Below are 25863 nucleotides of genomic sequence, written 5' to 3' on the forward strand. Positions count from 1 at the left end.
TGATCAAAATGAAGAGGGAATTCTAAACCTTGTGAACCAAACCTAAGAATGTTACTTTGTCCCTCCTTTCTTTATAAAACAGAGAGGAAGAAAAAAAAAATACATTAGGCTTTAGAGACTTAAAATTATTAATAGAAACGACTAGCAATTTTACTATTTAAAGGCATCCCTCTCATGCATTTCTATCCCTAGGCATTCTCCTAATCTATGGCATTCCTTACATTTCAAGAAAAAGTTTTCTGGCTCCCAATTTCCCATCGGGCACAGGCACAGAACGGTACCGCCCGCTGTAGACGGCAGTCAGTGAATTGCTCCGGAGCCGGGAGCACGCGGTCACGGCCACCCTCTCGCACACCCACACACCCATACGCACCCTCGAATCTAGAAGACAGGAATTGGAGAGCGTGGCCCCAGCTCCTTACCCTCCTGTGCAAAGTGGCGTCCAGACGTGTGATGGTGAGTTTTCAGCAGCAGGCTCCTCTTGGGAAGCAATCTGTGGAGAGAGAGAGAGAGGGAGGGAGGGAGGGAGAAGGAAAATGCGGTGGGGAGTCACCAGCAGCCACCTGACAAAGTCCCAGCAGCAGCAATTTTTAGAGTGACCCTTGGCCGTCCAACCAAATGAGGCGTCAGAGCTTGAGCTCCTCAGCCCGACTGGCCTGGAGTAGGAGGGGACCTGGCCTGGAGTAGGAGGGGACCCCCCCCCCAACCGCCCCCCCCTCCTTGGCCTTCAACTCTCAGCCTCCTGGGGCAGAGGCGGGGCTCTGGTTGCTGGGGAGGGGTTGGGTTTCTTGACCTGCTCAGTAGTTTAAAAAAAAAGAGTCAAGAGTCAGTCACCCTGGGTGTGAGGAAAGGAAATTAATTAGCTGGGTATTTAATTATTGGAAGCAGGGACGGGGAAGGCATCCTTGGTAAGAAGAAGGGAAGGCTGTGAATCACAAATTAGCTTCTAGAACGGTAAATAGCCTGGTCACCTCAGGTCCTCCCCAAAGCCCGAAAGTTTATAAATAGATTGTTCTTTAGAAGAGGAGCACATGTTTAGGAGGACAAGGTGTGTTCTTTGATACCTCACATGTGATATCGACATCATTACGGTCATGGTATAGTTGAACAGAGTGAGGTTTGCGACCAGTCCCTGACTCTGCAGTGATGCACAGGGAGGTCTGCGATGAACACACACTCTGGCATACAGGCAGGTGGAAAGACGTCCACTTTGGCAGCACTTCCTGTGAAAAAAAAATCAGAGGATTACAATTGACCACAAGCTTTTAATAGACACCAAGAGTGTGAAATGGCTGTGAAGCATTAATGTGATATTAGGCTGCAATAATGGAGAAATGGATCAGGGAAAATTAATGTTCTAAATTAGTCTTCATTACTCAGGTGATGTGTTAGGCATTGCTTTGCCCCTTGGCACACTGGGAAATTATTCTGCATCCTGAAGGAAATGTCTGGAATGAAGAGAACTTCAGAAGCTGTGCATATTGGGCCTGTCTGAAGCAAAGTATCGAGAGAGGACTTAGGATAGATGAAACTCCTGTGTCAAGTGTTTTGGGGGTTGTTGTGCAACAAGGGGATTCAGTAAAAATTCTTGCAAGCTAACAAGGCCAAATTTGGGCCCCATGGGTGGAAGTCCAGGGAAATATTAAAAATAAGAAAGGAAAATTCCGGTAACAACTGGGTTCTAATGTTGAAAAAGGATCCTAATGATGAAAAGGAGCCAGTTCCTTATGAGGGGAAGCAGGGAAATAAAAGAAGCTATAGGATTGGGTGAGGTAGGAGGGACTATCGCTCTGGCTGGCCCTTGCACTAGATCATGTCTGATATCTTTCCAACTCTATGATTCTATGATTTCCGTAGGTACTGGGCTTAGTCCTCCTGTCACCTCTCAGCTCACTGGTTAGAATCTTAGTTATCACTTCTACTTAAATTCCATTCAGCTTTTTTAGAATGGGAAACTATTTTGATTTTTTTTTTTAATTCTTTGTTTTCACCCATAGATCTTCAGCTTCGAATGTGTCAGAAATAAATCAAAGAAGTTCTTTATTCTATGGTTTACATAAAGCTAATAGAGGACCACTTCCATGTGATCCTTCCTGTTTCCACCTCCTTGATGCAGTCAAGGGCCAGGCCATTCAACTGTCACCTTAGTAGAATGATAAAAATCAGCTTGTATCAGTATTTATGATGATACTTATATGATTATGGAAAGGTCCTTCAAGAAGTAAGAAGGAATGACCTGGGAACCTTGTTAAAAATCAGTTTTGATAAGGTAGGCCTGGGGTGGGGCCCGAGATTCTGCTTTCCTTTTCTTTTTAACGTTTATTTTTGAGAGACAGAGAGAGATAGAGTGCAAGCAGGGGAGGAGCAGAGAGAGAGGGAGACACAGAATCTGAAGCAGGCTCCAGGCTCTGAGCTGTCAGCACAGAGCCCGATGACGGGCTGGAACTCACTGACTGTGAGATCATGACCTAAGCTGAAGTCGGACACTCAACCCACTGAGCCACCCTGGTGCCCCGATTCTGTTTTTCTAACAAGCTCACAGGTAATGCTGATATTGCTGGTCCCAGGGCCACACTTGGAGTAGCGAGGATTTAGAATGCTTGGGCTACTCAACATCTGAAGGAAAGGGTTTGTTAAAAAGGCAATAGAAGCCATTCTATCAGAACACATTCAATGTTCCAATACCAAATCCACCAGGACGAAGTCCACAACCTTTCTTTCTTTGCCTTGTTAAAATGGAACAGCCCCTCCTTCTAAACCCCTCTGCTGGTGCTTTGGGTTACAGACATAGCCATCTGTTCAGGAACCTTGCTGTATCAATTCTTCCTACTCTCCTGTACCCCCCACCCCCATTTCTGCTGGCCAATTTCTACCTATATTTAATGGTACACAAACTCTTCTATTTAAAACAAGTGCAACAAAACAAAGCTTTCAATTTTGTCCATATTTTCTCCAGATAATGCCATATTTCTCTTCACTTCTTTATAGGCAACCTTCTCAGATGTATTGTGTGTATTTATATCTGTAGCCTCTATCATGTTGCTTCCCATTTTCTCCCCAAATCAATCCAACTAAGTTTCCCTGTTTGCCCTTCTACCAAAGTGCTAGTGCCAAGGTCATAAATAACCCCGAGTAACTAGTTTTTTGGACATTTGTCAGAGCCTGACCTTTCTGAATTATTCCACACAGTTGACCAATCACTTCTACTAAAATTTTTTTCTTCCTATTGGTTTTGACTTTTCTCCAATTTCTCTAGTCTTTTATTCTCATTTTCCTTTTCTTGAAGAAGATCTTCTGTGCAACTTTTGAAGATCAAAGTGCTTCAGAGCTGTCCTCGACTCTCTTCAGTCCTCAAAGCTGCATTTGGCAGATGATCTCAGATATCCTTAGATATCTCACAGGCTCCTTGAAATTCATTATTTCCAGGATTAAAGTCATCTTTTCCCTCAAAATATGTTCTTTCTACAATATTGCCTTTGGTAGTATACGAGCCATCACTCATCTAGTTCTATAAAGGGTGAACTTGGGATCATCATTTGCCTCTTCCTCACCACCCTGCACCCCTGTATCCACATCTTATAATTCACCGTGTCCTGTTATTACATATCTGTAATATATTTCCCACTGCTGCCATTATGGCCCTGGCTATCATCACCTCTCACTTGAACCATTATGAAATCCCCCAAAATGGCTTTCCTGTGTCTACTCTTGCTTCTCTCCAATCTGTCCTTAACACAATGTAACCAAAGTGATATTTTCAAATCTGGTCATGTAACTTCCCTGCAGAAAATTCAATAGCTTTCCATTTCCTCAGGATAAAGTCCCAAATCTCTCTCTGGCTTACATTGCCTTTCAGCCACCTGATCCCTGTTTTCCTCTACAATATCTTCATGCTCCAGCAAAGCCAGTCCTCTCCAAGTACCTCAAATATACCACCTCTCTCTCTGGCCTTAAATCATCATACTTGCTCCCAAGGTGCCACCTATTTCCCCTTCCACTTCACAGTTCAACAACCCCTCATTGGACTAGAAGTGCCATAAATAACAAAAGCTAGCATGTACTTACTCTGTACCAGGTAACTGTGGTAGGTAGCTTCTACGATGGTCCCCAAATGATCTCTGCCTCCTGGGATTCATAGCATTAAATAATCTCTTAGCTTTCAGCAACTTACTTCTAAACAATAGAATACCTCAAAGTTGAGGGACTATGATTTCTATGACTAGATTGCAAGAGATTCCTATTTCCACATTAAAAGAAGACTTTCTCTATTCCTGTCTTTAATGAAGCTCAGTGCAACATCTGAAATACCCAGGCAAGGAACAACCTCTAGAAAATGAAGCCCTTAGTCCAACATTCCCCCAAAGATGTGAATCCTGCCAACACCCCTGCATGAACTTCCAAGTGGATCCTTCTTCAGTTGAGCCTTCAGATGAGACTCAACCTTGGCAAATATCCTGGATAAGCACCAGCAGGTGGTTAACACTGCCATGACCCCTGGCCAAAGCCATTAGCCTGGAAATCAAGCTCTGTATGTTGGTCAAAGCTTGAGAGAGTGCTTCAGTTAAAATCAAGGAGGAGGAAACTACTAAGGACTAGTTTTATTCCTTCTGTCGCCTTTGTTTCTGGCACCAGGGATCCCCAGTGTGCACCGATGTTGTATTTTTAACATGTCAAAATCTGTCAGTTCAAATGTGTTGTGCACAGTTGTGTGTGGCCTTGGCTGTCATGAAGCTGCTCTGTGAGGTTTGCTTATCAGCTAATGACTTAGTAATCAAACCTTGCAGTACTTTGTGCAGTACTGTGATTTCACAGTTAAGCTTGGATCTCTGATCTACTGAAACTGTGAGATAATAAATGTGTATTGTTTCAAGCTGCTAAGTTATGCAGCAGTAGGTAACTAACCCTTCCATGTACCTTTCATGGATAAGCTAACATAATCCTCACAACATTTTTACCAGCTAGGATTCATGTTTTATAGATTAAAAAAGTGAAGAACTCTTGGGGCGCCTGGGTGGCGCCGTCGGTTAAGCGTCCGACTTCAGCCAGGTCACGATCTCGCAGTCTGTGAGTTCGAGCCCCGCGTCGGGCTCTGGGCTGATGGCTCAGAGCCTGGGGCCTGTTTCCGATTCTGTGTCTCCCTCTCTCTCTGCCCCTCCCCCGTTCATGCTCTGTCTCTCTCTGTCCCCAAAATAAATAAATATTAAAAAAAAAAAAGAAAAAAAAAAGTGAAGAACTCTTAACTTATCCTAGAGCACATGCTGGTAAGGGATGGAACCAGAATTTAGACCCACATGGTCAGGCTCCATGGCCCATGCTTTTAATCACTTCATTTTGCATGAAACAGTGACTGTATCTGATTTGTGTATAACTCTAGTCCCAACCAACAACACAGCATTTGACATACACTAGTGCTCAATAATTGGTTAATTGATTACTTAATTTAGAAAAGTGCTAAATGAGTGATGAATAAATTTTGGGTTTGTTCATGCAAAAGAATTTTAGAAGAGTATTCTCAGTTGTAACTGAATCTCAAAGGCTTTTTTTTCATTTTGTAGTATGCAGGCATAGAATGGGCTACATGCTCATTGACTGAAAATTATAGGTGCATACCAGCAGCATTTTTCACAGAACTAGAACCAACAATCCTAAAATTTGTATGGATCACAAAAGGCCCTGAATAGCCAAAGCAATCTTGAAAAAGAAACACAAAGTTGGAGTGATCACAATCCCACTTTCTAGGCATTTGTACCCCAATGTTTATAGCAGCACTTTCAACAATAGCCAAATTATGGAAAGAGCCTAAATGTACATCAACTGATGGATGGATAAAGAAATTGTGGTTTATATACACAATGGAATACTACGTGGCAATGATAAAGAATGAAATATGGCCTTTTGTAGCAACATGGATGGAACTGGAGAGTGTTATGCTAAGTGAAATAAGTCATACAGACAAAGACAGACACCATATGTGTTCACTCTTATGTGGATCCTTAACAGAAACAGAAACAGAAACTTAACAGAAGACCATGGGGGAGGGGAAGGAAAAAAAAAGAGAGGGAGACAGCCAAACCATAAGAGACTCTTAAAAACTGAGAATAAACTGAGGGTTGATGGGGGGGGTGGGAGGGAGGGGAGAGTAGGTGATGGGCATGGAGGAGGGCACCTGTTGGGATGAGCACTGGGTGTCGTATGGAAACCAATTTGACAAATTTCATATAAAAAAAGCTGTAGTAGTCAAAATGGTATGGTATTGGGACAAAAATAGACACATAGATCGATGGAGCAGAATAGAAAGCCCAGAAAGAAACCCACAACTATATGGTCAATTAATCTTCAACAAAGGAGGAAAGGATATACAATGGGGGAAAGACAATCTCATCAACAGATGGTGCTGGGAAAACTGGAGAGCCACATGCAAAAGAATGAAACCGGACCACTTTCTTATACCATACTCAATAATAAACTCAAAATGGATTAAAGACCTAAATGTGAAACCTGAAACCATAAAAATCCTAGTAGGGAGCACAGGCAGCAATTTATCTGACATTGGCCATAATAACATCTTTCTAGATATGTCTCCTGAGGCAAGAAGATAAAAGCAAAAATAAACTATTGAGATTACAGTACAATAAAAAGTTTCTGCAGAGTGCAGGAAACAAGCAACAAAACTAAAAGACAAACTACTGAATGGGAGGAGATATTTGTAAATGACATATCCAATAAAGGGTTAGTATTCAAAATATATAAAAAAAACTGATACAACTCAACACCCAAAAGACACACACACAAAAGACACACACACACACACACACACACACACACACACACACACACACACACCATGGAGTATTATTCAGCCATAAAAAAGAATGAAATCCTGCCCCTTACAAACAACATGGATAGATCTAGAGAGTATAATGCCAAGTGAAATAAGTCAGTTAAGATAAACACAAAATGCCATATGATTTCATTCATGTGTGGAATTTAAGAAACAAAACAAATAAGCAGGGGGGGGGGGAAGAGACAAACTAAAAAAACTCCTCAAACCCAGTCTTTTAACTATAGAGAACAAACAGATGGTTACCAGAGGGGAGTTGGCGGGGTGGGGGGGGGATTGGTAAAACAGGTGAAGGGGATTAAGAACACACTCATCTTGATGACCCTAAGTAATATATGGAATTGCTGAATCACGATATTGTACACCTGAAACTAATACACTGTATGTTAACTATACTGGAATTAATTTAAAAATACAGGTGCATTTCAGAGTGCAAAACAGTGTAATGTAAGCATTATGTAAGCATATGTAAGTTTAAATGTTCTAAGAGTTGCTTTAGAAATTAGAAAAAGGGAACAGATGACATTAATTTAATAATATATTTTATTGAACTCAATATATCTATAATATTGTTTCAATAGACAATTGATATAAAATTATGAGATATTTTACATTCTAAGTAAATACTAAGTGCTCAAAATCTTTTATACTTTCAGTACATTTCAAGTGCTGACATTTGGATTTGCCTTATTTCAAGTGCCCAATGTTAGTATTAGGCACTGCATACATGGACAGTGCAGGTATAAAGAAAAGTTGGAAGGAAGATGCAGCCTCTGGGAGTCAACAGGGTATCTCTTATTCTTATAATTACTCCTTCTGTTATGATCTCAAGAGGTACTAGAAACTATTCAAAATAAAAACTGAACTTTAGAGACAGAAGTGGTCTTAAAGTTTTTCTTTAAGTGGGACCTGGAAAAGAAATCATGACCTGTCATCTTAAACAGTAGCCTGAGAAGAGTTTAAGCATGTCCTTCATCTTCTAAAATTTAGGTTCCCAGAAATATACAGTTTAATTTCAGGCAGAAGACAGGAAAGTTTGAGAGAACAAAACTGACAGGTTTTGCATCCTAGACAGTGAGGCTGGAGAAGATTGCCCTTCGTTTAGCAAAGGCAAGGCTATAGTAAGTCTTTGGTTGTGCAGAGTCATCAAGGAGCCAGAAAGGCCAGGAGGCAAACAGGCGATAGAAAGTGACGCTGACACTTTTTACTTCTGGCTGCTGGACATGTGAACCCCTTTCTGATGGTTGTATGCTTATTTTCTACTGTATGAGGTTGGGTGGCAAGCAGAGTCCGTCTCTGCCATAAAAGCCAAGAAGACAGATGCTTAATTTGTCAGCTATGGCATGGATGGGCATAAGTCACGGGTTTGGCTCATCAGATGCCTGAACCCCAGATTAGAAACTGGGAGCTAGTGATGCAAAGAAGCAGGGCAGAGAGGAAGCTGTTCTGGCCTGAGGGGGGCGGTGGGGAATGGCTGAGCCGCATCAGCAACATCTGTCTGCCACAGCAGAACTGGCAGTGGGGCCAGGGGTGGCCTCTGCGTCCAGATCTAGAGGTTTTCGGACTTCCTGCCACGGCTTCTACTGTTCTGTGGAGGCTGTGGTGTCTGGGGCTCTCCGCTCTGGCTCCAGCTGCAGAGGCTTTGTTTGTTCTCTTCCTCTCTCTGGCCTGTTTCTCTGGCCGGTCAGGAGTGAGTCCATGGGCTCCACAGTATCCTTCCAGTGCATTTCTTTCCTCTTTAGTTACTCAGCTGACAGGCCCAGGAGCTCAGCTCCTCGGTATAATGAAATGGGGGGACTTGAGGGGGGGAAACTCAGAGAGGGCAGCCTGGAAGCAGGGAAGCACAGAGCCGCTGGGAGTCTTGAGGGAGAAGGGCTGAGTTAGGAGATGTGAGCTGTAGTCTGCAGGTGGTGGGGGCAGGGAGTCAGAAATGGAGCCATTTCTGATGCAGGGTGGCTGATGTACCTGTAACAACAAAGGTGCCTAATGATTCATTCTCAGCAGTTTGTATTTCTGCGCTGTAAATACTCTCCATGGCACAAAAGTTTGAGTAAAGGCTGCTCTACATAATGTTCTGGGTGGGTGTTTTCAGTGGAAATCATAGAAAAGTCACCCGCATTGGCGCAGAGTAAAAATGACAGGAGAGTTATGGAGATGAGCTGTGAGGAGGTGAGCAGTTACTTGGAGTCACAGGTGACATACGTGAGCCTAGGTCCCTGGGTAATTCCCCGAAATCCTGGTGAGGGCATGGCTGTGACTTAGAAAGGTGAAGCCAATTTTATTTAAATATCAGAAAGGCTTGGAGATGTCATCTGACATCAGGGTCTCACCCGTGTTAATCTATTTGTCATCACTAAGAAGGACTAGCTCAGGGATCAGTCACAGGGGACAACAGATAGTTTCTCATCTTTATTGTGGGAGTAAATCTTTGAAAGAGGATCTGTTAGTGACTCTAAAACAAATGGCACAGGCGGAGCCGGGTTCCTATGCCAAGAATTTTCAGATAATAGACATGAAGCATTGCCTTTTTAAGGTGACACAAAGGGATCTATTTCATTATTGTAAACACACAGGTTTTATGCAGAAAACATTGGCTAGGTAAGTCAAGCATAGAGGCGTTCAAAGGTCCCATTGAATTCTTACTTTTGGAAGATAACATGAGGTCAATCAATGAAGTGAAAACTTTCATGTATACTATAGCTGATTCATGAATGTATGCAGCCCATTCCAAAAGCATCTACAGATGCCAATTGCTCATGGACTGTGCTCAGTATAGTTAAGAGGTTCTTGACGTAAGAGGACATTTACAAGCCACATGCTCTGTTGTGACATTTTAAAGGTGGCAGTTCTGTTTTGGTATAAAGACACACTTGTAAAGGAGAAAACATATTCAATGCAAGCACTTCTAAAAGTATGACAGTTTTGGGGCGCCTGAGTGGCTCAGTCGGTTAAGCGTCCGACTTTGGCTCAGGTCATGATCTTGCGGTCTGTGAGTTCAAGCCCCGCGTCGGGCTCTGTGCTGATGGCTCAGAGCCTGGAGCCTGCTTCGGATTCTGTGTCTCCCTCTCTCTCTGACCCTCCCCCGCTCATGCTCTGTCTCTCTCTGTCAAAAATAAATAAAACATTCAAAAAAAATTAAAAAAAAATAAAAGTATGACAGTTTTCAAAATAGACGGCATGCTTCTCCGATGATTACAAGCGTACAGTCACTGAGGGTTGCTTTTAGACATCAAATAATAAAAGCAATCTACATATGAAAGCTGAGGACTAACACTCACTTTGGTTTGGCACTATTGAAGAGTCATCTAAAATGTAGAAGCCCCTTATTTAGGGAATTTGCTTTCCCGGCCATCGTGAGTTAAAATGATATAATTTTCTTTATTCCCAAGTGTTGAGTGGTGTTTCTTCATCATTTACCTTCTTCTTGTAGACTCCTTCCCTGACCTGTCTTCTTCCTCTTCTGCCCAAGTTGTGTTAGGTGCCTCCTTCCATGGTCCTGTGATGCCATGGATATAGCTGTCTCTTGTGGCACTTACTACATTATATTAATGTGGTTTTCTCCTCCCTGACCTGGGACATCTTAGAGGACAAGGTCTTTTTTTTTTTTTTTTTTTTTTTTTTTCTTTAACTTCTATATCAGTATGATGCCTGGTACATGGTCAGTGCTCAAGAAAGCTTGTCACCCTAGGGATGATCCATTTGCTTGCATTAATGACCCACTATCCCTGGAATTAAACAAGATTGAAACAAGATTAAAAAAGATGCCAAAGATTAGTTTCTCATTAGTCGCATCGTCAAATTACCTTCAAAAGGTAATTGAAAGACTAAAAGCCCCTTCCATTCAATGCCTTAGACAAGTGATGGCCTCGTTCTGTCCTTCCTGCCATGCTCTTCTTTTTTCCCATCTAGCTATTCTACTAAAATATTTTTCCTTTGCCTCACCATGATCAAGACTGATATCATTCTGGAAGATTTAAAGCAGTTGAAAGGAGAGATGTGAGACCTTTTCGGTAAAGTTAAATCTATCATTTTTCATTCCTGCCCCTCCCCCTTTAAAGAAGGCCAGCCATCATAAAATTTTGAAACCATAGTGGCTTGTGTTTATGCAAGTTGAGATCAATTATATGTTATCTTAAAACAGCTTTAAATTGCAAAAGCTATTTTTGAACAGAAAAATTGATTAAAATTATCTTTTGAAAGCTTGATGGCTGTCCCTGAGTCCTCTCGGGCAACACAGTGACTCCACGCTATGTGGAAAACAGCTGGAAAGAATAAGATGATCAAAACTCAGATGTTATAGGTTCCTTATTGTTTCCACTTAGGAGGTCCCTCCACATCCTCACTCAATGCATATTCATTCTTTCTTCACATATTCCAATCAAGTTGGTTCCCAGGCAGTAAAGAAGACATTCACAGCAAGAGGTGGCAGATTGATCAGGATGGAGGCAAACTGATGAAAATGTGACACAGGACTTCCCAAACCCTCAGTTTTACATCATAGGGTAGGGGCACTCATTTCTGAGCACCATTGTGAGAGGACTCAAGACAGTTGTCCTGTGGACCAAATTTAGCCTTTACAGTGTTTTTTGTTTTTTATTTTATTGGACTAATATATTTTTTAAACTTCTTTTTTTAATGCTTATTTATTTTTGAGAGATATAGCACAAGTGGCGGAGGGGCAGAGAAAGAGGGAGACACAGAATCTGAAGCAGTCTCCAGACTCTGAGCTGTCAGCATTGAGCCCGATGTGGGGCTTGAACTCACCAACTGTGAGTCCATGACCTGAGCTGAAGTTGGCCGCTTAACTGACTGAGCCATCTAGGCACCCTGCTAATATATTTTTCAAATAAATGTATATTCATTTTTGAGAGAGAGAGAGAGAGCTTAAGCGAGGAAGGGGCAGAGAGACAGGGGAAACAGAGGATCCGAAGCAGGCTCTGCGCTGACAGCAGCGAGGCTGATGTGGGGCTTGAGCTCATGAACTGTGAGATCATGACCTGAGCTGAAGTCGGATGCTCAACCAGCTGAGCAACCCAGGTGCCCCTGAGCCAATAGTTTTAAATAAAGAGGTTTTCACAGAATAATATCTTGCTGCATAGAACAATTTCCATAGAAAGGTGGTTTCATGAACAGTCATACAATCTAGCGATACTGGGCCCATCCATCTACGTGAGAACAACAGCTGAAGCTGAGTGGTGACTGCACCCATTAGGGCATATGCCCCCAATGCATCAGTTTCCATTGCCCACATGGGGTTTGCCCGGCACTTATCCTGGATGGTTTTCTCATTTCTCCTTAGTCATGGTAGGCAATTGAGTTTGCCACAAAGAGCTTCATATCATAGTTCGTTGTCTAATTGTCTACCATTCTAAAATTAGAAGCAACTTTGTAGAAGTGACTTCTTCAGGTTTGAGATTAGACAAGAATATCCTCAGCAAGGAGTCACTTAACCATTTATAGTTTTTCAGTAACAGGGAATTCTCCATGACACCAAAAAGATATTTTCACTCTCCCTGCTCTCCCCACCTAGAATTAGCTACTTTTATTTATGTAAAACCCAAAGTATGTTCTGTAGAAACTTTGTTCCAAGGGATGTTAAGATTGGTGTTACATAAAAGAAAAATTTCAGTAGCCGGGTATTTATTCATTTATCAGCAAAGATAAATGACTGCTTTTCTTTTTTTTTGTTTTTTTCTTTTCTTTCCCCTTTTCTTTTCCTTTCTTTCCCCTTTTCTTTTCCTTTCTTTCCCCTTCCTTCCTTCCTTCCTTCCTTCCTTCCTTCCTTCCTTCCTTCCTTCCTTCCTTCTAGTGAAGGACTTCTTAGATGCTTTAAAACACTTATTGTGCATTGTTAGTCTCTAAAAGGAGAATAAACATGTAGCTTTTTCTCATATATATTTGATCAAAACCTATTTTCATGGGACTACCCTGTGGCACAAGTGTTCCACAGAATAACCTTAGAAAACGCATATAGGAATTCCTAGGGACTTCCAACTTTTCTTATGTGGTCTTATACTATTTCTGAAAAGTCGGTCGGAAGCAAGATACAGCAACTTGCTCCAGAACAGAAATGGTGGCTGTGATGAAAGTGGGTTGAAATCCCAGAATCCTGTCACCTAGTAGTAGCAGAATGCATATGGAATGCACACACTGATCACTAAGTTTGGGGGTAAATGGTCTTAGTTAAACCCAAAATTGTGGAGAAGGAAAGAGTGATCACCTTAAAAAAGGAACACGGATGTTAATGGAGAATCAGTGATAACAAAATATATAATAATAACAATAATAATAATAATAATAATGGGAAGTGATAAGGAGATTAAGGAGGTAATTAATGAGGGTTAGCTTTATTTTCATAAAAAGTGAAAGCACTACTTTGTTTAATGTTCATGTTTTATATAAAAGTATAATATATGTTACAAGCATATCCTTTAGAAAAGCAAGCCATAGCAGGGGTTAGAGTCTCATTTTTACCTCCTGTCAAAATTAAGTCCTAACAAAAGTGAAATGGAAGAGAACAAAACAAAAATTTTTCCATTATCATCATTAAATTATCATCATTAAAGACAAGCAGGCTAGTTAGTAAGTCTCCTTTTGTACTCAGAATTTAATGTTAGCTAAAATATGTATATTAATGTTTTGGGGCCATCTCAAGAAGAATAGCACGGTCATCACCACTGTCAGGTGAGGAATGCAGTAGAATAGCAGTGGAGAAAATTGGAAACTAAAGAGTGTATATTCTAAAATCCCACTCCCATATCACAGGTAGCAACATTGGTGTTTATTTCCTACTATTTGTTAGTGTCCAATGTGTTTTTTATCATTATAATCTTATTATACTTATAGTTTTTATTATAATTATTTATTATGGTAAAGTATCCATAACAAAATGCATCATTTTAACCATTTTTAGGTGTACATTTTAGTGGTGTTGAGTATCTTCGCACTGTGGTGCAGCCATCACCTCCCGCCATCTCCGGAAATTTTTCATCTTCCAAATTGAAATTCCGTTAGTTCTTCTAAAATAATTTTATTTTTATTTTTTTTAATTTTTAAGGTTTATTTATTTTTGAGAGGGAAAGAGGGTGAGAGAAAGCAGGGAAGAGGCAGAGAGGGGGGAGACACAGAATCCAAAGCAAGCTCCAGGCTTTGAGCCATCAGCACAGAGCCCGACGTGGGGCTTGAACTCACAGGCATTGAGATTATGACCTGAGCCAAAGTTGGGCACTTAACCGACTGAGCCATCCAGGTGCTCTTAAAATAATTTTAATTCCACTAAAAATAACTCCCTATTGGGGCGCCTGGGTGGCGCAGTCGGTGGAGCATCCGACTTCAGCCAGGTCACGATCTCGCGGTCCGGGAGTTCGAGCCCCGCGTCAGGCTCTGGGCTGATGGCTCAGAGCCTGGAGCCTGTTTCCGATTCTGTGTCTCCCTCTCTCTCTGCCCCTCCCCCGTTCATGCTCTGTCTCTCTCTGTCCCAAAAATAAATAAATGTTGAAAAAAAAATTAAAAAAAAAAAATAACTCCCTATCCCCCCCTCCCTCCAGTCCTTGGCAACCACCAACTAGTCCCTTCTTGCTTTTTAATGAGTCTATTCTTTTAAAGACATTCTTTGGGATAACATCTTCTATCTGTTGGAGGTAATTCTATTCTTAGGAGTGGTAATGAATGCAAATGATCATTCATGGTGTTTTTGGAGACCCAGTTATGCTCATGCATCCACAATAGTTAAGGTCTTGTTCATTCACTGGGTCATTCATTCATTCAACAACAAATTGTTGCATCATATGTTGCCCTGGATTTCCCTGAGAGCAGAGCCTATATACACCTGTATAGGTATACGCCTCTATGGGAGGTGTATTTGGGAAGTGATCGCAGGGAAGAGTGAGAGGCCAGAGGACTGAAAAAGAACAGAGAGAAAGACAGCACAAGGATGCATTAAGAAGTTGCCTATCACCGTGGGCTGCTGTGCCTCAGCCCCCTGGATCTCTTGAGAAGCTTTCTGAAATGGATCTCATATAACTGTCCACTGACCAAGAGTGGCCCCACAGGCACTAACACCCTGGCTTCTGGCTTGTGTATTCTTGTGAGTCAGGTGGGTTCTCCCAGGATTCCACACCTTGGGCCAGTGAGGTACTGACAGATTTTACCTGCACAATGTAGGTGAAAGTTTGCACAGAACTGGGGGCTGAGGTGGTGACTGGAGCAAGGGATAGGCATATGTGGTGCTCCAGACACAGACATTGAACTAGGCATTGGACTGGAGCCATAATGGTGAGCAAAAGAAGGCAGGGGCCCTTTCTCCTGGGACTTACAGATGGTGACAGCAGACAGGAGCATGGGGGCAGTGGCAGAACTGTTATGCTGGATACTCATGACCCTGATGACTATGCATGGGCCATGCAACCACTTGAGAATAGCTGCTGGGCACTGTACTAGGCAGATGGGTGAATACACTGAGGAACCAGAAGACATAGGCTCAGCTTCACAAATCTGGTGCGGAAGGCCCTGACAAACAAATAATTCCCACAAAACAATGAACTACCATTGTAACGGGTGCTGTGAATGAGAAGTTGGCTATATTTGGAGAGGCATAACAGGGGTTCTGGTAAAGTCAGTTGTGTCAGGAAAGGTTGGAAGTTTTCTTCATAGAAACGATATCTAATCTGAGACCTGAAGGATGATGCACTATTGAATAAACATTAATCAGACATTATAGCTCAGCTGCTAGGAATGCCCTGTAAATTATTACCTTTTTTTTTTTTTTTTTTTTTTTCCTCAAATTGCTCACAGTCCGGTTGGGGAGATGAATGATGATTACATCATCAGAAAAAGACTAACTAGACTTAGGTATAATGGAAGCACAGGGAAGCAGCCCCAAGAAGCTGGTGACGTTTCAGCACAGGAGATCATGTTTGGCATGGTCCTGAAGGCTTTGGAGGTATTTTCTGGGTGAGTCAGGTAAAGGACTCCATTAAAATGTGTTTCTCCAACGGGCAGAGGAAATTGCAGTGCAATTCATAAGACCTTAAAGAGAATTTCAAGTGTAGCTTTTACTTTTTTTAAGTTTATTTATTTATTTTGAGACAGAGGGAGAGAGAGAATCCCAAGCAGGCTCTGTGCTGAAGTGGGGCTCAAACTCACGAATCGTGGGATCATGACGTGAGCCAAAATCAAGAGTCAGTTGCTTAACTGACTGTGCCACTCAGGTGCCCTTAGCTTTTACTTTTAGGATAAACTTTTTATTTATTTATTTAAAAAATTTTTTTAATGTTTATTTTTTTCCTTTTGAGAGAGAGAGAGAGAGAGAGAGAGAGAGAGAGAGAGAAAGAGAGACAGTGTGAATGGGGGAGGGGCAGAGAGAGGGGAGACACAGAATCCAAAGCAGGCTCCAGGCTCTGACCTGTCAGCATACAGCCCGATGCAGGGCTTGAACCCATGAACCTCGGAGATCAAATGTGTTTATTATCACAGGGTATCAGGAAACAATGTTTTAGTTATCTGTTGCCATTTAGGAATTTAGGCCCAGTATGTTGAGAGAGATTCTAATTTCAAGACAAGAAAAAAAAAATCACCTTTTCATGTGATATATCCTAATCTCTAAATGTTGGTAACTAATTTGTTTTCAACATTGCCCATGGCAACAAAACAAAAAACACATGTTTTGCAACTCCTACTCTGCAGTGTCTTTGGGCATCAGGGTCATTAACACGGCATCCTATCCACCTAATGGCCACATAGTTTCACTGCAGTTAAAGGGGCTTGAAGGAAATTTGCTTCTTTCAGTGCTGACCTTGAAAACTGTAACGTACAAGGCTGACCCAATGACAAGGTCCCAAAGAAGAACTCAGCAGGAGGGAGGTGGGGGTCTGGCCTCAGTTTTGATCTCATAATGGCAAAGGCTAGGTCTGGTGATGCATGGGACTGGGGTGACACCCATCAGGACCATGCTAGCTTAGTCCTCTGCTGTGGAAAACATGGCTGAGCCCATGAGTGTGGACCTGGAGGGCTACCTCTCATGGCTTCAGCAACTGCATTCTTGAGCAGTGTATCATCCTATGGGACTTATGGCCATAGTCTTTTTAATTTATTTTTATTATTTTTGAGTGGGGGGGAGATGCAGAGAGAGAGGGAGACAGAGAATCAGAAGTGAGCTCCACACTGACAGCAGCGAGCCAGATATGGGGCTCAAACTCACAAACTGTGGGATCACAACCTGAGCTGAAGTCAGATGCTCTACCGACTGAGCCACCCAGGCGCCCCACAGCCATAGTCTTTTGACAGGGTTTAAGGCTGTTTCATGACACAAATTAGGAAATATTTCACCTGACATCTCTTAAACAATCATTCTAACTTCTAAAGCAGGAAAAGAGGCTAAGATTATCCCGTTCTTGTGTCTTTTTGATGTTTGCCAGACCAAGTTTTCACAGACATGATAAAATAATTTGAGTGAATATGGATATTCAATGTCAATCTCTCCACCAATAGGACCCCTCTCTGGCTCCCGTACCCTTCCACTTAGATTTGGTCTGGCAGATGTTTCAAGGCTAATGTAAATTGTGCTCATGGAAAAAAGCCTTTCTGTGAAAGTTCACTGAATGCCTGATTCTCTTCTGTTGGCACATCCTCCTGCATAAAGTGTTTCCATGTACAACAGCCATTGGGTCCACAGTTGGTCAATTATTGTTTTGTTTTTTCTTTAAATGTTAACTTATTAAAAAATTTTTTAATGTTTATTTTTTACTTTTGAGAGAGAGACAGAGTGCCAGTGGGGGAGGGGCAGAGAGAGAGGGAGACACAGAATCTGAAGCAGGCTCCAGGCTCCGAGCTGTCAGCACAGATCCCAATGTGGGGCTCAAACCCACGAACTGTGAGATCATGACTTGAGCTGAAGTTGGGTGCTTCACTGACTGAGCCGCCCAGGTGCCCCAAGTGTTTACTTATTTTTGGAAGAGAGAGAGAGCACACACAAGTGACAGAGGGGCAGAGAGACAGGGGGACAGAGGATCCAAAGTGGGGGCTCCAACTCATGACCTGTGACATCATGACCTGAGCTAAAGTTGGGCGCTTAACCAACTGAGCCACCAGGCACCCAAAATGTTTACTTATTTTTGAGACACACACACACACACACACACACACACACACACACACACAGAGAACACAGTAAGCAAGAGAGGGGCAGAGAGACAGGAGACAGAGGATCTGAAATGGGGCCTCAAACTCAGGGCCCATGAGATCATGACCTGGGCTAAAGTTGGATGCTTAGCCGACTAAGCCACCCAGGCACTCTCTTGGTCAATTAGTTTTAAAAGCCAATTAAAGGTGTAACAAGAGCAATTTCTGTCCTGTTTGAAGGAAGGTATAAGAACAAACAATAAACTCATACTCCAAAGTGTCCTATGTAAACCAGGTGGTCAAAAAAATTCTGTTTTTGTGACCCTTAGAAGTAATTTAAGATGGGGCTAGGAAGTTGAAGAGGAGAGTAAAGAGGATCAAAGAGAGAGGATTCTTATGGAGAAAGTTCTTGGAGAGCTGTGACATTTCCCCTTTAATTTAGTAGGGGGAGAGGTGTGCTTTATCACTTCCCAATCCAAGTGAAAAAGGCTTTGAGGCAGTCACCTAAGCTTTATGTGTATTCTCTGGACTTCAGTGAGCTAGTGACTCTGAGGATGACTGTTCAGATGGTACACTGCACAACTGTAAGGTGCCATCCACAGAGATGACAATGTGTATAATCTGTACAACTGCACTTGGAGACCCTAGGTGTTGACAAGCTCTTATGGCTAGAACTCTAAGCTGTTCTTTCACCAACACTGGGACAAGGAGGTGAGTTTTTCTGGTTTGTTGTTTGGATTCACATGAGGGAGCTGGCCTAGAGTCTTCTTAAGAAGGACCACCAAGAAAGGGCCTTCTGGAGAGTTCCTCAGACTAGCAGCCTGAGGGTTGAGTGTAGGCAGTGAGAGCAGGCAGGCAGAGGAATGATCGCTTTCATCATGTGGTTTTCAGTGGGGATTTGCAATGGGGAGAATACCTCATGAGAGACTCAACCCTGTACACTCAAGACCAATGGGCAGCCATGCCAGGTCACGGAGGTATTATCCATGGAAGACTGTGCCCTTTGTCTTAACCCACTTGTCCCAGGCCCAACCTTGGAGGGGATGGAAAGGCAGCTAGTAAGGGGAGGTACTGAAAGAGGACAGACATCCACCTGTCTTAATGGCCCCTGTGTCCCCGACTCCCAAGACCTTGGGTTTCGTGGCCTAAATCAACCCTCAGCTCAGGGAGGGGGAAAATATGGAATTTTGTTATTAAACTAAACTGATTATTCTAATTACTAAAACAAGGCTTTCCTTAAGACCAAAGGTGATCTCAGGACATTTCACACCCAGAGTGACTGGGAGGGCTGCTTGAGGCTTCATAGAAGGACAGGAAAGAATCAGCCCACTCAGTGTGTACATTAGAGGCGATGGCAGAGACAAATTCTCTTTGGGCCCTGCAGAGTGCCAAGCCTTCTGTGACCAGAACACATGGGAAATCTTTCCAAGAGATGCCTACCCATACTGGAGATACTTTATTTTAACTTGACACATAGAGATACTCACCCCCAATCTTTTGACATAGAGCCAAGGCCTTCTGTGTGAGCACAGGTAGATGGACCTTTCTTAAATTCATGCACAAAACGTCAATTGTGAATTCAATTTTGGTTTCCTTATGTTGGACAGAAAAATTTTCAAACCTTGCCAAGCAACCTGAATATAATTGTACATGCATATGACTTCTTTTCTCTTGTCTTCTACAGTTGTCTCACCCACGCGCATTTTTAGATACTTGCATTTATTGGGTCTTTTGAAAGCCTTCAATGTAGCCTTTCATGGGAAGAGTTTACTTTTTGGACTCCTATTTCATTGGTTTACATAATGTTTAATTAAATTATGTAATTCAATAACAAGTGCTACTGGCATAAACAGGTTTGGGAACACACCCAGCTGCCTCTTGGTAAACACACAGCTGAACCTGTGGGAGCAGAAGCACATGGGTGTGCTGGAGAGTAGCCACCACCTCGTGTACCCTGATCATTGGTCTGTATGTCTCACAGAGAGAATGCAGAGCACAGGATTTTCTGGTGAGGTGGTCATTGGAGGTTGGGTGGGTGAGCCATCCACTTTTGAGGCGCAAAGTTGGAAGTAACCAGCATGCTAAAGGTACCATTCACTGGGTCCCTACTATATGCCTGGTGGGGCCCTGGACACTTTACACACATAAGCCCATTTAGCTTTCAGAGATATCATTTCCCTCTATTTTACAGTCGAGAAGAGTGGAGTCTCCAGACATTAAGTAATTTACCCTGGGTCACTAAATGGAATAGTCAGCATTTCCCAACCTAATGTGCAAATGAATTCCCTGGGAGGTGTGATTCAAGATGCACACTTTGATGGAGTAGGCCTCGGGTGGGGCCTGAGAGTCTGCATTTCTAACAGGCTGTCAGATCCTGTTGATACTGCTGGTCTGCAGACCATGCATTGGGTGCCTCAGTCCTACCCTTGAGATTCTGACTTACTTGTTCTAAGATGGAGAACAGGCATCACTGTTTTCTAAAATCTTTCCAGGGAACTTTCTTTTATTATTTTTATTATTTTTAATTTTTTTTCAATATTTGAAGTTTATTGTCAAATTGGTTTCCATACAACACCCAGTGCTCATCCCAAAAGGTGCCCTCCTCAATGCCCATCACCCACCCTCCCTTCCCTCCCACCGCCCATCAACCCTCAGTTTGTTCTCAGTTTTTAAGAGTCTCTTATGCTTTGGCTCTCTCCCACTCTAACCTCTTTTTTTTTTCCTTCCCCTCCCCCATGGGTTTCTGTTAAGTTTCTCAGGATCCACATAAGAGTGAAACTATGGTATCTGTCTTTCTCTGTATGGCTTATTTCACTTAGCATCACACTCTCCAGTTCCATCCATGTTGCTACAAAGGGCCATATTTCATTCTTTCTCATTGCCACGTAGTACTCCATTGTGTATATAAACCACAATTTCTTTATCCATTCATCAGTTGATGGACATTTAGGTTCTTTCCATAATTTGGCTATTGTTGAGAGTGCTGCTATAAACATTAGGGTACAAGTGCCCCTATGCATCAGCACTCCAGTATCCCTTGGATAAATTCCTAGCAGTGCTATTGCTGGGTCATAGGGTAGGTCTATTTTTAATTTTTTGAGGAACTTCCACACTGTGCAGGGAACTTTTTAAAAAAAAAAAACATTTATTTATTATTGAGAGACAGAGAGAGACAGAGCATGAGCATGGGAGGGCAGAGAGAAAAGGAGACAGAATCCGAATCAGGCTCCAGGCTCTGAGCTATCAGCACAGAGCCTGATGCGGGGCTTGAACTCACAAATTGTGAGATCATGACCTGAGCCGAAGTTGGACGCTTAATCAACTGAGCCACCCAGGCATGCCCCAGGGAACTTTTTTTTAAAGCTCATTTTTTTTGAGAGAGAGAGAGAGAGAGAGAGAGCAAGCAAGCAGGGGAGGAGCATAGAGGGAGAGAGAAAATCCCAAGCAGGCTCTGTGCTGTCAGTGTAGAGCCCAATGGGGTTTGATCTCATGAGAGATGATGAACTAAACCAAAATCAAGAGTTGGAGGCTTAACTGACCAAGCCACTCAGGTGCTCCTCCAGGGAAATTTTATACACCGAGGACAGGTGATGGACCTGTCTTGGACCCCAGTGAGGGCAGGAAAGTTGGACACCTGGACTGATAGATACTTAATTTTGAATACTGCAGCTAAATCAAGTGTTTTAAAAACATAAGACTAATAACATTTGAAACAATATAAAAGTTCATAAAATAAAACTTAAAACTCCTCCATTCCCTACATAACATGAAGAATTTTCTTAAAACTCAAATTAAACCATCCTTGCATACACCTATGTGACAATATCGTAATTCAGTGACATGTCACAAGCTTTTTTCATCATTGGTACACACAGAACTATTTCGTCCTTATTGACACTGCATTGCATCCTCTAGTGTGGTTAAGTCAGAATTCATCTCACCAATCTTTTACAGGACCACATTCAGTTGATTCTAATTTTTCAGTTTTATAGGTAACACTTTGTGTACATATCCATGGTTAGGTTGTTTTGTAGAATGGACTTCTAGATGTGGAATTCCTGGGTTATTTAAATATTTATTCTCAAATTGACCCCCACAAGGCTCACCAAATTACATCCCCACCATCACATATAGAAATACCTCTTCCCCACCACCTTGCAACTACTGGGTATTATCAATCTTTTCAATGTTAACCGATCTAATGTAAGAGACATGGATCCCAATGATGCTTTAGTTTGCATGTCATAATGAATGTATGAAGATGAATGTCTCTTCATATGTTTATTGGACTTAAGCATTTCTCCTTTGGATTTGCCCCTTTAGTTATGTGGTTGCTTACCATATTGTATTAATCTTTTGTCTACAATTTATGCTACAATTTTCTTTCATGACTTCTGAATTTTCTTTTTACTTAAGAAAGTAACTTATCCCAAGATTATAAAATAGTCACTGGTTTTTCCATCTACTACTTGGATAGACTTGTCATTCATTAATCTTTCCAGTTAGAATTGAAGAGAGGAACTCTTGAAGTAGAACTCTTACTTTGTTTCTTTTGCTTCTGAAATACCATTCTCAGCACTATTCATGGAGCAGGACATTGTCACTCCTGGATTTGAAATACCCCCTGTATCAGATAATCAATCTCACACAGTCTGGTCTCTTCCTTCCACCTCTTTCTTTATTTTCTGTTTTAATTTCTGCAGTTTCACAGGACTTTTAGAAAGACAACTCTTTCCTTGTTATTCTTTTTTTTTTTAACGTTTATTTATTTTTGAGAGAGAGAGAGAGAGACAGAGTGGGAGTGGGGGAGGGGCAGAGAAAGAGGGAGACACAGAATCCGAAGCAGGCTCCAGGCTCTGAGCTGTCAGCACAGAGTGCCACACGGGCTTGAACCCATGGACTTGAGCCGAAGTCAGCACTTAAATGACTGAGCCAGCCAGGCACCCCTTTCCTTGTTATTCTTTTTTTTTTTTTTTAACGTTTATTTATTTTTGAGACAGAGAGAGACAGAGCATGAGTGGGGGAGCGTCAGAGAGAGAGGGAGACACAGAATCTGAAACAGGCTCCAGGCTCTGAGCTGTCAGCACAGAGCTTGACGCAGGGCTCGAACTCACAGACTGCGAGATCATGATCTGAGCCGAAGTCAGACGCTTAACTGACTGAGCCACCCAGGTGCCCCCTTTTCCTTGTTATTCTTTAGTTTTTCTTCTTTTTTAAACAAATTTCTTCTCTACGATGAATTTAAAATTCCCATGTCAGGTTCTAAGGAAGCCTAACTGGATTTTTTTTTTTTTTACTGAAATTGCATTTTAATCCACTAATGTGGATTCTTTTTTTAGAGTAACCTGTTTTTTAACGTTTATTTATTTTCGAGTCAGAGAGAGAGCATGAACGGGGGAGGGGCAGAGAGAGGGAGACACAGAATCGGAAGCAGGATCCAGGCTCTGAGCCATCAGCCCAGAGCCCGACACAGGGCTTGAACTCATGGACCGCGAGACCATGACCTGAGCTGAAGTCGGACGCTTAACTGACTGAGCCACCCAGGCGCCCCTCACTAATGTGGATTCTTATAGTATTTTTAGTATTTGGTGTCCCACGCGGAAATAAGATATGTCTTTCCATATATATATAAATATGTATGGAGATATATATATATGGATATATATATGGATATATAATATATATATATATATATATATTTTTTTTTTTTTTTTTCTTTACAAACATAGGTCTTGCACATTTCTTGTTAAGTTTATTCCTGGGTGAAATATATATATTGTGACATCTCTTTCCAAATCATCATTTTAATTGATTATTGAGACTAAACTGATTTAAATATATTTATCTCCTGGGGTGCCTGGGTGGCTCAGTTGGTGAAGCATCTGACTGTTGGTTTCAGCTCAGGTCATGATCTCTTGGTTTTGTAATCTTAAACCCCACACTAGACTCTACTCTGGCAGTGTGGGGCCTGCTTGGGATTCTCTCTCTCTCCCTGTCTCTCTGCCCTTCCCACAGTCACATTGTCTCTGTCTCTCTCAAAATAAATAAATAAACTTTTAAAAAATTGAAAAGATATATATTTATCTCCTAATTATCCATCTTACTAGGCTCATAAGGCCTAAAAATTTAATTGATTGTCTTAGTATGTTTTTTCAAATATGAAATTAATGAGTATGCAAGAAAAAACCCAGAAATGTAGAAAAAACTACCCCGACAACCAAAGACAATTATTATCATTTTACTTGTATCAGTTTTCATTCTTTTTTTTTGCATAGCTTCTGCCACATAATTGTAATCACAGTTTAATTAAGTGTTGTATATATATTTGTATATATATATATATATATAAAAGTATACACATATATGTTCATATATACATGTATATGTGTGTGTATATATATATATACATATATATGTATATATATATTTATTTATTTATTTTGGGAGGAGTGGGGAGGGGCAGAGAGAGAGAGAGAGAGAGAGAGAGAAAGAGAGGGAGAGAATCCCAGTCAGTCTTCATGCTCAGTGCAGAGCCCAACACAAGGCTCGACCCCACCACTGTGAGATCATGTGAAGCATTTTCTTAAAACTCAAATTAAACTATGCTTGCATACACCTATGTGACAATATTGTAACTCAGTGACATGTTACTCACCAAACCGAAATCGAGACAAATGCTCAACAGACTGAGCCACCCAGGTGCTCCTAACTGGTGTGCTTTTTGAAAGAATGAGTGCATTCAATATGCCAACACTGTTGTGCTGGAAGTCTGTTTTATAAAGAACCATGTGCTTGTCACTAATGGGCAGAAACGCTAATGTAACTTCTGCTACTGAGATTATTGGGTTCAGTCTCTCCTTCTTCTGCCAGCCTGGCTTGCTGGCATTTATGCCAGCCAATTATAGTCCAGCGTCATGGAGCCCTCTCTCCCTCACACCACACATAGCTGCTGACCTCATTGCACACTCAGCCATTCCATTTCAGGCCTCTGCCGGATTCACTCTTATCGCACAGGGGACATCGAGGTTGCTAGGAGTTTTTATTTCCATTTGAGAAGCAAGCTAGATCATGACATAGTCAAGATTTCCAAAGAAGTTGTTCGAAAACCATTTCTCACATGGCTCTCGTCGACATAAACATAAATATGGTTTGGGTTTGGATGGGTTGTTTGCTTCTTCTGTATTACTTTAAATTTGATTTCCTCACATGTTCATTTTGTGACCTATGCAGACTGCTCTTTATTCCTTCAGCTCTCTACTCATTCACCTTAACAATGAGGATTTCCTTGGCCTAATTATATAAAATAGGAATCCCCATCCTGACACCCCGGCCAGATAAGTCCTTCACATACACAGGCCTGGAACAAGTGGGAAGGGAGGTCCACATACCATATGTCTCAATATGTTAAAGGCCCAGCAGGGCTTCATGTATACATGTGACCACCTCGTCAGCCTGTCCTAGCTCCCTCCACACTCCTTCCCCAAAAGCCACCTTTGGCGTCTCCTTGGGCCTGGAGGTACACACACTTGATTTTTTTTTTCTTATATAATGATTATGCATTTCTTGGACATGTTATTTTTATGGCTTAACAAAACCCCAACTATAGGGGCGCCTGGATGGCTCAGTCGGTTAAGCATCCGACTTCAGCTTAGGTCATGGTCTCATGGGTCATGAGTTCAAGCCCCACATCAGGCTGTGTGCTCATAGCTCAGAGCCTGGAGCGTGCTTCAGACTCTGTGTCTCCTTCGCTGTCTGCCATTAGCCTGCTCATGCTCTCTCTCTGTCTCTCTCTCAAAAATAAATAAACATTTAAAAAAAAACCAACTATATCTTTTTTTCCATTAGTTTATCTAGTTGATTGTTGCTGCTTAATAAAAGATATTTCTAGCCACCTCTGAATATGA

General features: G+C 41.9%; 1 protein-coding gene and 1 long non-coding RNA gene across 14 annotated transcripts in view; one reads left to right on the plus strand and one right to left on the minus strand.

Annotated features, from left to right (window-relative positions):
- Positions 1-1174, minus strand: part of KLHL31 (kelch like family member 31) — a 131146-nt gene extending 129972 nt beyond the window's left edge. For 9 of the 12 annotated variants that reach the window (XR_006717279.1, XR_006717274.1, XR_006717277.1 and 6 more), the window contains exon 1: positions 374-660. The gene's annotated coding sequence lies outside the window, so the exon portion shown is untranslated. Of the gene's footprint in view, positions 1-373; positions 661-1064 lie in introns of those variants that run through there. The other 3 variants (XR_006717283.1, XR_006717278.1, XR_006717276.1) reach the window with 3 other exon arrangements.
- LOC123608528 overlaps positions 1-25863 on the plus strand; it is a 29781-nt gene that overhangs the window by 602 nt on the left and 3316 nt on the right. The window contains exon 2 of one of the 2 annotated variants that reach the window (XR_006717286.1): positions 230-456. This is a non-coding gene — a long non-coding RNA (uncharacterized LOC123608528). Of the gene's footprint in view, positions 1-72; positions 457-25863 lie in introns of those variants that run through there. The other variant, XR_006717285.1, reaches the window with a different exon arrangement.

This window comes from Leopardus geoffroyi, chromosome B2 (genome assembly GCF_018350155.1).
Source record: "Leopardus geoffroyi isolate Oge1 chromosome B2, O.geoffroyi_Oge1_pat1.0, whole genome shotgun sequence".
Lineage (NCBI taxonomy): Eukaryota > Metazoa > Chordata > Mammalia > Carnivora > Felidae > Leopardus > Leopardus geoffroyi.